The following is a 14,492-nucleotide window of genomic DNA, read 5'->3' as shown; positions in this document are numbered from 1 at the left end:
AAAGGTACATGTTGAGTTAGCGTATTTCGAGAATAGGTTTTGTCACTCTGATTGTCAGAGAGGTATCTCTGGGCCCTCTCGGTAATGCACATCACTATAAGCCTTGCAAGCAATGTAGTTAATGAGTTAGTTATGGAATGATGCATTACGTAACGAGTAAAGAGACTTGCCGGTAACGAGATTGAACTAGGTATTGAGATACCGACGATCGAATCTCGGGCAAGTAACATACCGATGACAAAGGGAACAACGTATGTTGTTATGCAGTTTGACCGATAAAGATCTTCGTAGAATATGTAGGAGCCAATATGAGCATCCAGGTTCCGCTATTGGTTATTGACCGGAAACGTGTCTCGGTCATGTCTGCATAGTTCTCGAACCCGTAGGGTCCGCACGCTTAAGGTTTCGATGACAGTTATACTATGAGTTTTGATGTACCGAAGGTTGTTCGGAGTCCCAGATGTGATCACGGACATGACGAGGAGTATCGAAATGGCCGAGACATGAAGATTGATATATTGGAAGCCTATATTTGGATGTCGGAAGTGTTCCGGGAGAAATTGGGATTTTATCGAAGTACCGGGAGGTTACCGGAACCCCCCGGGGGCTTAATGGGCCTTAGTGGAAATAGAGGGTAGCAAGGGGAGTGTGGGGCGCCCCCCCCCCCCAAGGCCCAAACCGAATTGGTTTAGGGCAAGGGGGGCCGGCTCCCCTCTTTCCTTCTCCTCCTCTCCCTTTCCTTCCCCCTCTCCTAGTCCAACAAGGAAGGAGGGAGTCCTACTCCTGGTGGGAGTAGGACTCCCCATGACGCTCCCCCTCCTAGGCCGGCCGCCCCCTCCCCCCTTGATCCTTTATATACAGGGGCAGGGGGGCACCCCATAGACAACAATTGATCTCTTGATCTCTTAGCCGTGTGCGGTGCCCCCCTCCACCATAGTCCTGCTCGATAATATTGTAGAGGTGCTTAGGCAAAGCCCTGCGACGGTAGAACATCAAGATCGTCACCATGCCTTCGTGCTGACGGAACTCTCCCTCGACACTCAGCTGGATCGGAGTTCGAGGGACGTCATCGAGCTGAACGTGTGCTAGAACTCGGAGGTGCCGTAGTTTCGGTGCTTGATCGGTCAGACCGTGAAGACGTATGACTACATCAACCACGTTGTTCTAACACTTCCGCTTTCGGTCTACGAGGGTACGTGGACACACTCTCCCATCTCGTTGCTATGCATCACCATGATCTTGCATGTGCGTAGGATTTTTTTGAAATTACTACGTTCACCAACACAACATACGTTGTTCCCTTTCTTATCGGTATATTACTTGCCTGAGATTCGATCGTTGGTATCATCATACCTAGTTCAATCTCATTACGAGCAAGTCTCTTTACTCATTTTGTAATGCTTCATCCCGCAACTAACTCATTAATCACATTTCTTGCAAGGCTTATAGTGATGAGCATTACCGAGAGGGCCCAAAGATACCTCTCCAATACACGGAGTGACAAATCCTAATCTCGATCTATGCCAACCCAACAAACACCTTCGGAGACACCTGTAGAGCATCTTTATAATCACCCAGTTATGTTGTGACGTTTGATAACACACAAGGTGTTCCTTCGGTATTCGGGAGTTGCATAATCTCATAGTCTGAGGAACGTGTATAAGTCATGAAGAAAGCAGTAGCAATGAAACTGTAATGATCATAATGCTAAGCTAAAGGATGGGTCTTGTCCATCACATCATTCTCCTAATGATGTGATCCCGTTTATCAAATGACAACACATGTCTATGGTCAGTAAACATAACCATCTTTGATTAACGAGCTAGTCAAGTAGAGGAATACTAGGGACAGTCTGTTTTGTCTATGTATTCAAACATGTACTAAGTTCCGGCTAATACAATTCTAGCATGAGTAATAAACATTTATCATGATATAAGGAAATAAATAATAACTTTATTATTGGCTCTAGGCCATATTTCCTTCACATGTATCATACACTTTTGCATGGCCATGGAATACACCTAGCCTGGGCATTTCCTAGCTTGTTTATTATCCCTTGTGCACGAGGCAGCTCAGTTGTTTCTTTGAGCACGATGTTGACAAGAACTTCAACACAATCAGCTAGTGGTTGGCCATCAATAGCTTTAGCTTTTCTACTAGTTTTCTGAATGGTTCCCATTACCACCACACTTGCACTATTTGGCGACGTCAAACTAACTTCCATGCCACACTTTATGGTATCTTCTAATCCATCATGTAAGTTGCAATGGTACTAAGTAACCCTTTTAATTCGCTAGTTGGTTAATAAGTTGAGACACATCTAGAAAAATCACCTTTGGCCCCTTTTGGAGCGGTGTTTGAAATATTCCTGGTTTCTTATGTTTAGTTGTCTTTGTCTTCTTTGGTTTTGGCACAGGCGCAAGACTTGGTAGTGCTGATTCTGTTTTCTTTGATTCCAGTTGGGATGCCTTCACCTTATCTGGATGCCTTGGAGCAGCCATTGCCTCAGATGCCTTGGTAGTATATGAAATTGAAGTTGCTTGTTCTTTGTCATTCATGGTTTCCAAGTCCTAGTATGTGGAGACTCATATTTAGCTAATAGTAAATGCTCAAATAATGTGACTGAATTTAAGAGATGAAAACAAGAATCACCTTAGAAGGATCTTTATTTGGAAGCTCCTTTTCTGGAATTCTTCCCATTTCAACAGACCCCCTAGAAGCTATGATCAATCTCTTTAGCTCATTGTACTGTTCTTCCATTCTCTCACTCTTGGCCATTATTGGAGTTTGATTTGCCACCAGAGTATGCACCACATGTCGAAGCTCCATGTTCTCTTATTTAGCAGCATGTAGTTCAGCTTCAACTTGAGCAAGGCGCTCCGAAGAAACTCCACCTACTAACAGACCAAGGCCACTTAGCCTTCCTTTCTTTTCTTTTGGGAAAATTGATGAATAAAGATCACCATCATGGGCCTCCTCACCAATTAAATAAGGATCTGCTTGAATCCTTTTTTAATGTCATCCTGAAAGGTTCATATAACAGTAGGCTTGCAAGCATGAATTTTATGAAGCACTAAAAAAAGCAGTATGAAATGAAAGCTAACTAGGAGTATAATGGAACAGAGCACTATCAAGTGAACTACATACCATTTTTACTCCACTTTGTTGGTTGACTGGATATCATTTTTTTTCGTATATGTAACCACGTAAAGCTCGGCACGCACAATTTCCCTACCCTCTACCATCTCCTGAAGCAGAGATGAAATGTTGATACACTAGTTACACGAGTTAATAATACACTACTTAACAACAAATTACCATTTGATCAAGGACAACTGCAAAACTTCGTGACCTAGCGGTGTGGGTCCCATTGCATCCCTCGAGTTGCGATGCCCGAGTAGCCTTGTTTCTTTCAGATTTTTCCTGGACACACAAATATGGTGAAGAAACTCATAAGAAGCTTATATGTGCAATACATATTTAGCATAGGATACAAAACTACAACATTGAGTACTCACATTAGCTTTCTCTGTTCTCCAGTGTTTTACTAGCCACTCCCACTGTCCAATTGGGATTCTATTATCACAACCATTAAGAATATTCCATGCTCGTGACAAATCAGCTTTGTAGTATTTCCTCTTTAAAACAACCTTGAAGTCTTTCCATTTTTTACTTGCTGATCTCAACACCCATCTTTTGTATGACTCGTCAATGTTGAGAAATGCCTATTATAAAATACAGTTGTGACAACATGTAGAACTTGTTCGTTGAAGAAGAAAATGACTTGTTTATTGAAGATGCAAATATATATGTTAGATTGCATTGACATACCTGGATAGAATCCCACAACTTCTCTTTCTCTAACTTTGGTACTTTGCTCCAGTTTTGAGCAGCTAAGGACATTTCTTTTCCTTTCACAAGTGTTCCAATAAAATTTGTCAGCTTGCATGTCTTCAAACCACATGGCTGACCAAATCTGTTGAACTTCAAATTGATCTTGTTATCAACATCATGTTCTTTCTAGAAGCGCCTCATGTGAGTAGGTCCTCTTCTAATCTTCTCAGCAACTTCTGGGATATGAATAGATATCAACTACCATCATGGCCATGCAAAACAAGCACGTGTAAATTCTTTTATGCCCTCAAAACTAACCATGTGTTTGCTCCTGTTCTTGTCGAACTTCTTCTTCTTGTTCATGTTCATCTTCTTGTTCAGACTCACCTTCTTCATCTTCTGATTCAGTTTCATCACCATGTTCATCGTCATCTTCTCCATCTTCTGATTCAGTTTCATCACCACTTCCCTCATGGATCCTTAAGTCAACATCTTCTTCAGTTGTGGAATTCTTCAAAATCAATACAAGAAAACAAGATGAGTAATAAAAACAAGTGTTCAAAGTTATCCATGTTGAGCTCCTCAAGACCATCAGAAGTAATAAAAACAAGAGCTCACCAAGTACTTTAAGAGCTTACCATAGTGAAGTGTTTTAATTTATCCCTGTTTGAAGCTTCTGTTTTAATTTGTTTGATAACATCAATGCATTCCATTTGTGGCAGATTAAGTTCTCTGACTCTCTATAATTCAGCTCATTCAACCTTCGTTCATGGTCAGACACATGGGTCTGATTGAATGCATCAGATCTTGATCCCGAAGTCATCATATTTCCTGGCATGTACAATTCAAAACTCAGTTAGAAAAGACAGTATCAAAAATAAGATAAAAACAACAACGATGGCAACTCCCCAATCGACATTTAGTGAAAAACAAACAATAACTCTCACCTGATCCTAGCCTAATATTCATCATTCCCATCACTTCTAGCATCCATATCAAAGAAGTCTCTTGTAGGTGGATGAACCACGGCATACCAATCCTTCTCTATAGAATCTTGTACATAATAGACTTGGGTGGCTTGAGTTGCAAGGATAAATGGCTCATCAAATATATCACTACTGCTGCTTAGCAAGTGGTTAAAAGTCACCTCAGTTACTCCATATGGGTCCTTTCGAACCCCAGCATCAGGGCGAACACTATCAACCCAATAGCACTTGAATAAAACCACGTTGCCTTTGTTTGAATAATTCAGCTCAACTATTTCAGTGATTTGTCCATAGTAAGCAACATCTCCTAAAGCTGGATTCTTATCTTTAGCACTTGAGAAACTAGATGTCTTAGCAATCATAGATACTCCATCACATTGCGCTTCTTTTCCATCACCATATCCCCTTGTGTGGAAAGTGCATCCATTTATAGAGTAAGCATTGTACTTTCTCACCATCCCATATGGCTTTTGTGCTAAGACTTTAACTTCTTCATGGATCTTAACATTATTGGAAATCAATGACTGAACCTAGAGACATAACATAGTCAATGCAATATCTCCACATGAAGCGCTTTAAGAATTTTAGCGTGAGATCATAGACACTTACACGGTCAGCAAACCAAGTGTGGAAACTATTTTGATGGGAGCATTCTACATCACGTATTCTTTTGCGTTGACCCGCTGATAGAATATCGTGATGTTGTCTACATGAATATGAGAGAGGGTTACTGCTAGTTCAGAGAGTATGGAGAGTGTGGAACAAGTGATGAGAAACTTACTAGACATATGGAGCAATGTGGGGATTATTGACCAACACATATCTTTGAGCTTGGACCCATGACGTGTAGTCTAGTTCTTCAACACAATGACCAGATAAAGGACGACCGACTATTCTCAAGTATGGTTGATGGTTTGTCGAGTCATTGGGGCCAATAAAATCATTATGTCGTCCTGTTTGAGTGAATATGGTTGGACAACCATGCAAATATCGTGAGCAAAATGTAAGAGTATCATCCAAAACATATCCCTCTGCTATTGATCCCTCTGGGTGACTTAGCGTATGGATCATACTCTTCAACTTGCCCAAAAACCTCTCAACAGCCCACATGCTTCGGTAATGCACCGGTCCGGTAGTTTGTACTTCAGTTGCAAGATGAATGGTCAAGTGTTCCATGATGTCAAAAAAAGGCAGGAGGAAATACTTTCTCCAATTGGCACATGATTTCAGGAATCTCATCCTCCAACTTTTGTATCTCACTCACAGTGATAACCTTAGAGTATAATTGCTTGAAGTAGTTACACAAACGCATCAACGGAATACAAACATCTTTAGGCAAAGTTCTCCTAATGGCTAAGGGCAACAGATCACGCATTATAATATGACAGTCATGGCTCTTTAGTCCATTTAATCTATTTCTCACTATATCCACTTTGTTGTGCAAGTTAGATGCATAGCCCTCAGGAAACCTAGCATCCTTTAGAACCTGGCAAAACATGTTAGCACCGTGTGAATCCAAGTAGTATAATGCTGGAGGTAGGTATTGTTTACTCCCTGTTAAATATGGATGTTGGTCTTGGCGTATATTCAATTGTTGTAGGTCAAGACATGCATTTAGATTATCCTTTGATCTTTTGCTAACATTCAGAAGGGTATGGGAATTATTGTCAAACATATTCTTCTCTATGTGCATAGGATCCAGACTATGACGTAATTTAAGTGTTTCCCAGTATGTCAGATGAAAGAAGCAACTTCTCTTTCTGAATATTGAAGTGTCTTGCTGCACGTTTGTATCATTCTCATCTACCTCATTACGGTGTCGCTTCCTACTGCTCTTCTGCTGCAGTTTCCCATATGTAGTTTTCATGTCATTTGTCAATATTGAAATGTCATGTGATGAAGGGGAACATGAGGCTCTCGATGTTCCTCAAAACCATCAAATGACTCAGCATCGAATCAAAACTCGTGATTAGGTTCCAAGAATCTGCGATGTCCCATATAGCATTTCTTGTGTCCATTCTTTAACCAAAGAGAGTGTGTCTCTGATAGACAATGGGAGCAAACTGCTATATTTTATCCAGACAAAAATCCACGCCTAGGCCAATCCCTTATTGTCCATAGTAGTGCGGCATGTAAGAGAAACTTCTTAGATCGAGAGGCATCATAAGTCCAGACTCCATCATTTCAAAGCTCCAAAAGATCATCTATGGTCAGCTGCATGTAAACATCCATGTCTTTCCCTGGAGATTTTTTACTAGGAATGATGACAAAGAGGATAAAGTTTGATTGCTTCATACAAATCCATGGAGGAAGGTTGTAGGCGATCAAGATGATAGGCCATATGCTATATGAGAGATTCATATTTCCAAAAGGACTGAAACCATCAGCTCCCAATCCACATCTAATGTTGCAAACTTCTGACTGAACTCTTTGTGAATAGCATCAAAGTGTTTCCATGCAGGTGAATTGGCTGGGTGTCATATCAAGCCATCCTTTGTGCGGCCTTTGCTGTGCCACCTCATATCTGATGTCGTCTTTGTAGAAGCGAACAACCTTTGGAGTCCCTTCTTTAGCGTGAAATGACGAACCACCTTTTGAAGCACCTTGTGGACACGCCTTCCATTAACTCCAGTATTTACGCTCTTCCATCTACTTGTGCCACACACTGGACATGATATGGCATCAGCATGTTCCTTCCTAAATAGAATGCAATCGTTCTTGCATGCATCTATACTATCATATCCAATACCAATGGCTCTCACAAACTTTTTGGCCCCATAAATTTTTTTGGGCAAGACCTCACCTTCTGGAAGTGCCTCCTTAATTAGCATCAATACCTCATCAAAGAAGACATTGCTCATTCCCCTCATATTCTTGATGTGAAGCAACCTCACCAAAAATTGCAGCTTCGAGAATCTTTTGCAACCTGGGTACAACTCTTGGCGTCCATCATTAAGTAATCTATAGTATGCTTCAGCATCATCGTCCCAGTCATCTTCAGACTCTCGCTCCTCTCCTAAATTATGAGTATCGTACATCCCAAATCCTTCCAGTAGCATCTCATCCATCTCATCACTATCAGCCTATTCTTCAAACTGTGAACTAGGACCTGAAGTTGTTTCGCAGGGCCGCATACTTTCTCCATGATGAACCCATGTGGTATATCCAGCCATGAATCCATCATAAATCAAATGATCATAGACTCTAAGTTCACCTAACCAACGAGAGTTTACACATATCTTGCAAGGGCAGAGAATCCTATTATTTTTTGCTGGCGTACGAAAAGCAAATTTTATGAAGTTGCTAGTTCCTTCAGAAAACTCGGCGGAAGACCTTGCTGCTCGCATCCAACTCTTATCCATTCTCAACTGTACAAAACCAAGTTCTACGACACATTAAAGCAGAGACCACATAAAATTCTACAATAAATATTTGAATGCATCAAAGAGAAATTTCTAAAAGCAATATCAGTTTACTATTAGCGGAATCAAAGGGATGTTCTATATAGAAGACCTCACGTGTAGCAAGAAAACAGTTTAACTGAAACTTGATGCAACAAGATTAGAAGTAAGAGCATCTCCAACAGCATGTGTATATTTGGATGTCTATATATTCATATAGATAATGGTCTATAGAGGTTCCTTCGTATACACGTCCAGTTTCGGAGCAGAATGTCTATATACAAAACGTCTATATTCTCTCTCTTATATTTTAATATTATCTTATAACTACCATTTCAGTAACAATTCAAACGATTTATAGTTACATTGGTTAAACCTAACGATTACATTTCATCCGCAAACACAAATAATCAACACAGGTATCATACAATAGCAAAAAATGAGGTGGTTGTAGGAGCACTCTATCAAAATCAATCTAACTAAATAAGTACAGCAGCAACACTTAATAAATTAGCAACAACAGATAAACAAGAAGCAGCATAGAAAGATAGCATATGCAGATAAACAAGTACTGGCAATTTCCTCTTTGGTTGGTGTCGCGTCCATATAAACACACAAGAGTCACATCACATCTCAGCGTACCTCCAGCTTTGGACGACGCCTCGACAACGTCCAAGTCTGGACGATGTGGAGGTAATTCTAGACAATGTGAATGGATAGACGACACGGTGGACGAGCTGCTGGGACGCATTTTTGGGCCTTCATTGTCCATATCTCCTTTAGACGATGGTATACACAAGCTGTTGGAGATGCTCTAACACAGTACACTAGATAACATGTAGGGATGTTCTATATAGAAATGCCAAATGCACCTACAGTTTGATTATCAGTCTATCTATATAGCTTTCTCCTCGTGTGCAGATTTCTAACATGAACAGAAGGCCACCATTCACACAAGGCAACACCAAACAAGCTCCAACTTCAACTGGACAATTTGCCACACTCCTAGTATAATTACAAAAAGAACATGACACACAGTACAAGTTGATCCTAGATGTCATAGCATAATGATTCTTCATCCATAAGTCTAGCACCAACAAAAACTGGAAGAAAAATGAACTACAAGATTGAAGAGGGATTACCTCGAACACCTTGTGTGCAGCAGAGCGTCGGATCAACAGCAACCTGACATGGGCTTCTTTGGCATGGGTTGGGGGCGGGGGGATCACCGCTGATGAGTTCGTGGCCTGGACCACTTGATCTTCCTCCTCCTCTCCGAGCCTGGATCTCCCCTTCTTCTTCACCATGTACTATGAATCCCACCCCGAGATTGGGGACGAGAGAGGGAAGGCGCAGAGTGGGGATGGCGGTGCAGGTCGCGGTGGCTGCAGAGGCTCTGGCATGGTGCGCTGATGGCGGAGCAGGCGCCGGTGGCAGAGCAAGCACCGGTGGCAAAGACGACAAGGCGCCCAGCGCGGAGAAGCTGCGATGGTTGTGGTGTTCCTCTATTTTGGAGGACCTCTATTTTTTACCTTGAAACGCAGTGGGGAGGGTTGTTTCCATAGACAGAATGATAACTGCCATTCTAAAACTGAGCTACGCGGGCACTTTTCTAGAACGCCTTGTTTTCCCCTGTTTAGAACGCATTTTCTAAAACTGCCCTTCAAGGTTGTGAGCTTCGAGGCACTTTTCAGAAGTGTCGTAAATACCATGATTTTGAGGCGTTTAGCAAAAACGCTGGCAAAAAAGCCTCCTAATGACATACGTGTTGTAGTGTCTATTTGTTATGAACTTAATATCATAGATGCATGCTGGATAGCAGCCGATTGGTGGAGTAATAGTAGTAGATGAAGGTAGGAGTCGGTCTACTTGTCACAGACGTGATGCCTATGTGTGATCATTGCCATGAATAACGTTATAACTATGCGTTTTCCTATCAATTGACCAATAATAATTTGCTTACCCATCATATGCTATCGTTTCGAGAGACAAGCCTCTATTGAAAACATTGGCCCCGGGGTCTACTTTTATCATATTACGAAAACCAAAAATGCCTTGCTGCAATTTTATACTTTTTGTTTTACTTTTCTTTTTATCTATCTATCACTATCAGAATTAATCCTTGCAAGTAGCGAGTTCAAGGGGATTGACAACCCTCTTGCCCGTGTTGGGTCCAAGTATTTTTTTTGTGTGTGTAGGTGCTGAAGATGAGAATTTGTGTGGTTCTCCTATTGGTTAGATAACCTTGGTTCTCACCGACGGAAATACTTATCTATACTTCACTGCTCGACCCTTCCTCTTTAGGGGAAATCGCAACACAACTTACAAGTAGCAACCAACCTCTTCAGCGGTAAGCTGAGGCTAGGGCGATGATACCATATGTGAAGTCCTATTTGCTTTGGCATCAATCTCTTCATGAATCCACTCCTCATTTGACTCTGCTGATGGTGTCATACACCGGGGGTGGCTCACCATCATGGAGCTTGGTTGTGGGCCTGACAGTAGAATGATCCAGCAATAGGAGGACGCCCAAAGGAGGAGGGTGATAACCCTGGATCATCTTGATCACCAAGATGGTGGCGGCGGCTGATGGTGTCCTGGACCAGGGGGTACTCACCACGTCGTCTTCCGATCAGTTGGATTGGGCCGAGGACCCCCATGGCTGTATACTCATGGGCCAGTTCGGATAGCTGCCGCATACAAGGAAGATTCCACAAGACTTGGTGATCAAGACAAGGACTCCTCTCCCACCGGCGTATTCGGCTAGGACTCTTGTTATACTAGGCCTCTGGTACATTATATAAACCGAGGCCAAGCTAGTCGATAGATCATTATGACATTACTCATCATACATCTAGGGTTTAGACCACAACATATGATATCGGGGTAGATCAACTCTTGTAACCCCTATATTCATTAAAGTTAATCAAGCAGCATGTAGGGTATTATCTCATCAAGAGAGCCCGAAGCTGGGTAAAATCCCGTGTTCATGTTACCATCGATCCTAAGACGCACAGCTTGGGACCCCTACCCGAGATCTGCCCGTTTTGACACCGACATTGGTGCTTTCATTGAGAGTTCCGCTGTGTGATCGGCAAAAGGATCAATGGCTCGACTGCAGATCAACTGCGACGTCGACTTCTTCGTCACTGGCTTGACTAGTCACCTTGGCTTGACCGATGACTACGCCCTACCTCCGATCGTCATGATCGGATGAGGGCCTTCATCAACACCAACTCCGATCTCCATCAAGATCATGGAGGAATCATCCATGGAGCTCGGGGGCTCAACGTCAACATTGCCCTCGGGCGACCGTGCTGTTTTTCTGGACAACGAACTCGTATCCGCCGCCACCGCCTCCTTGAGTGTCGCTTAAACGATTGCTTCAGTGGAATTATGTGGAATTAAGTCTACAACAACCCTGCAAAATTACATCGAGTTCCGATGGAGGAATCTCCGGCAACCTCCAATATACCAGAGCCCTGTTGAATCTGGACGAGTATCCGGACGAGTTTGGAGCGTGGTGTCCAGCATCTAGCTCGGACGTCCTTTGGAAGAGCCAACCATTAATCGGCTGCGGAATTCCTATACCTACCACCTATCAAAAATTCAGCTCGATCCGACCGTCCAAACTCCAAGAACCTTCCGATTAGTGCATCACTTTTCGGATCTGTTTTCTGCGCGAGAACGAATCCGACCCGAGTTCATCTTCTTTATGTATGGAATTTCGGACATCCTTTTTGAAGGAAGTTTTTGTATGGGGTATTGTGTTTTATTCTCAAACACATCTGATTAATATTAAAAGTATTTTTACAATACAATCTTCACCATTGCGCCGGTGTCAAACCGGCTCGACAACATCACTCCACGGTGGCCGACCTGCGCTAGACACGTCGTCGTTTTGTTGAGCCGAGCTCAACTTCTTCGGATCATCATCTCGGACAGCTGAACAATAGTTCAGCATCGCGAAGGATAAATTGTCACCAACATCGCCGCTACACGGATTACATATGGAGCGGGCACACCGGCATCGCCGCACGGTCACTTCATCAAGCCAGCATTGACCACGTCACAAGTTACGACCTGGGTCGGCATGGCCGCACTGTTGCCTCTTCGAGCCAATGTCCGTCACACTGAACTACTTCAACACCTCGGCTGACATGGCAGTTGCAACAACTCCTCACCGGCCTACTCCGACACCTCGGCTAGACCGGGGACTTGGCTATTTCTTCATCAACATACTCCGGTGACTTCGGCGTCACCAGCCGACCAGCTTCGTCATGTTAGCTGGACCGGGGGCTTTGCCTCGGCAAGCCAACCTTTGCCAGCATCGCCATGCCGTCGCTTTATCTCCCATCAGGCAATGGGTGTGCGGATCAATTCCCAGCTTTGGGAGTCGCTTTTCTTCAGACTACTACAACAAATAAACCAGGTCTATCAAATGGCGGCCACGTTAAAAACGGTCGCGTGGTGGTTCAGTCAGTTTCTGTACATAGGTCGGCGAACGCCGCATCCGAAACTCAGACCACCCTGCAAATTCAGGCTTTGTCACGCCTTCACTGCGTCATGCCGACGCCCTACATCGACATTGGCTTCGGCGCCAGGCCACATCTCTTTAAATAAATTATTCTCGTATAAAGCAATTATTCAAGGATTATATATATTATTATTATTTCCTGGACCACACTGTTTTATCTGTACAGGTAATCGATTTTGACCGCATTACGTGGTCACTACTCGGGAATGCTGAACTCCTTGCTCGGACACCTCGGGCCTGGGGGCTGGGACCTCGGCCATGCCGAGGACTGCGAACCTTGTCGGTTCAATGGGCCTCTTTGTCTCGCCACAAGCCCGAATCGCGTCATCAACACCGAACACATTAACCAGCTAAGTTTCTTTCATGCTCAAAAACTTTCAGTTTTAAATTTTGTTCGGTTCAACCAAGCATTATACTTTTTGGCACAAAGTTGTTTGTGACAAAGTTCCTTGTCAAAACTTTGTTTGTGACGCACATATTCAAATACCCCGTTTATTTGGGGGCTTCCTTGATGGACCTTTTCCTCTTGCATATGATTATACTTGTAAGGCTTCATTCCTTGTTCGTGTATTACGCCACAATATGCACCATATTGACCTAAGCGATTTGCAAGCTGGGTTGCCTTGCTCCTATGTTTACCCCTACGTTCCCGATTGTTCGGCTAGGGAGTAAAAGGAGCACCTCTACCATTGTCATGATCGGGTCATCCGAGCCGGACCTCAGACTGGGTGAAGCCGAAAGCTAACGCTCTTACTATTTTCAATAATGGTCGGCACACAACGGAACTCATGGGTACAAAAAATCTATTGCACAACTCTCATAGTAATAATGAGCAACCGAAGAAAGGTATCGGTGGGGGTAATATTTTCTTCGAATATGCTTATTACACTTCGTCGGTAATATAGCATAAGTTCCCTGAGCGCGCTTTGTCTGTTACAGCCTTATGGCCTAATTGCCTGGTTATCAGAAACCCCGTCGATATTCTCGACAGGGGGAGTACATAAGACTTTTTGGTCCTTGATCAAAGAGGGAGAAGCCGACGGTCGATTAAGACGCGTATAAAGTTCGGGTGAACACAGATATGATATAAGTACTTCGGTACATACAATCATTATACATAAACTTCTTTTGCCAAAGTCACTTGGGGGCTCTTAAAATTCATATATGAGCTGTAAATGTGTTTTCTTCTTGGTCGACAGAAGCACAATTTTGTTCCAATTTTCGGATTGGCGCCGAACACGTGATCTTGTTTGGACGTCATGTTTTTACTGGCGTTTTTTGGTTTTCCAAGCTTTTGGCACTTTTAGACTATTTGTGTGTTTTTCGCATAAGTCTCGCAGTGCAACGCCGGACACCTTTAGAGATTCGGCAAAAAATTCTCGGATATTGCTACATATGCATCAGTTTTGAATTGTGTCTTCGGTCAATAGTTGGGTTGCCTGGCTCCTGTGCTTGCCTCCTATGTTCCGCTTTGTTCGCCTAGGTGTGCAAAGGGAGAACCACTGCGATTGTGCTTCCATCTTGCATGGTTAAGCACCGCAGTGGAGAAAGCCGAAAACTGACTGTCAGAATAAGCGTAAACTGGTCAGCGGTCTGACGACTATATTAAATGATGGGCCATTCATAACATTGGCCGAAGTGTTTACGTCTTGACCTTGGCTATCGCTGCACACTAAGCGGGGGGCTACTTGCTGGCCTCCCAACTTTAAGCTCCTATGACTAAGTGAAAGTTAT

The 14,492-nt window shown here is 43.1% G+C and overlaps 1 long non-coding RNA gene and 1 pseudogene across 1 annotated transcript; both read right to left on the bottom strand.

The window, feature by feature from the left end:
• Positions 1–1,990: 1,990 nt before the first annotated feature.
• LOC119279613 lies at positions 1,991–8,537 on the bottom strand (annotated as a pseudogene).
• LOC119276815 lies at positions 4,925–5,951 on the bottom strand. The gene is made up of 3 exons (XR_005136825.1): positions 5,602–5,951; positions 5,430–5,526; positions 4,925–5,350 (listed from the first exon to the last, which is right to left on the bottom strand). It is a non-coding gene; the product is annotated as an uncharacterized LOC119276815 (long non-coding RNA).
• Positions 8,538–14,492: the final 5,955 nt, after the last annotated feature.

The sequence above is a fragment of the Triticum dicoccoides genome, chromosome 3B, assembly GCF_002162155.2.
Source record: "Triticum dicoccoides isolate Atlit2015 ecotype Zavitan chromosome 3B, WEW_v2.0, whole genome shotgun sequence".
Lineage (NCBI taxonomy): Eukaryota > Viridiplantae > Streptophyta > Magnoliopsida > Poales > Poaceae > Triticum > Triticum dicoccoides.
The sequence above is the reverse complement of the archived record's forward strand: the minus strand, read 5'-3'. Positions and strand labels throughout refer to the sequence as shown.